This window comes from Lolium rigidum, chromosome 7, assembly GCF_022539505.1.
Source record: "Lolium rigidum isolate FL_2022 chromosome 7, APGP_CSIRO_Lrig_0.1, whole genome shotgun sequence".
NCBI classification, from domain to species: Eukaryota; Viridiplantae; Streptophyta; class Magnoliopsida; order Poales; family Poaceae; genus Lolium; species Lolium rigidum.
Genome location: NC_061514.1, coordinates 87,226,878 through 87,227,394, shown reverse-complemented (window position 1 = coordinate 87,227,394; position 517 = coordinate 87,226,878).

Genomic DNA, 517 nt, shown 5'->3' with positions numbered 1-517 from the left:
GTGGAACCTGCACAATACAATCAAAATACTTTGCCCCAACTTAACAGTGAGGTTGTCAATCTCACCGGCTTGCTGTAAACAAAGGATTAAACGTATGGTGTGGAGAATGATGTTTGTTTGCAAAGAATGACAGAGAACAATGATTGCAGTAGATTGTATTTCAGATGTAAAAGAATGGACCGGGGTCCACAGTTCACTAGTGGTGTCTCTCCAATAAGATAAATAGCATGTTGGGTGAACAAATTACAGCTTGGGCAATTGACAAATAGAGAGGGCATAACAATGCACATACATATCATGATGACTAATATGAGATTTACTTAGGGCATTACGACAAAGAACATAGACCGCTATCCAACGATGCATCTATGCCTAAAAAGTCCACCTTCGGGTTAGCATCCGCACCCCTTCCAGTATTAAGTTGCAAACAACAGCACAATTGCATTAAGTACTCGTGCGTAATGTAAACAATACAAATATCCTTAGACAAAGCATTGTTGTTTTATCCCTAGTGGCA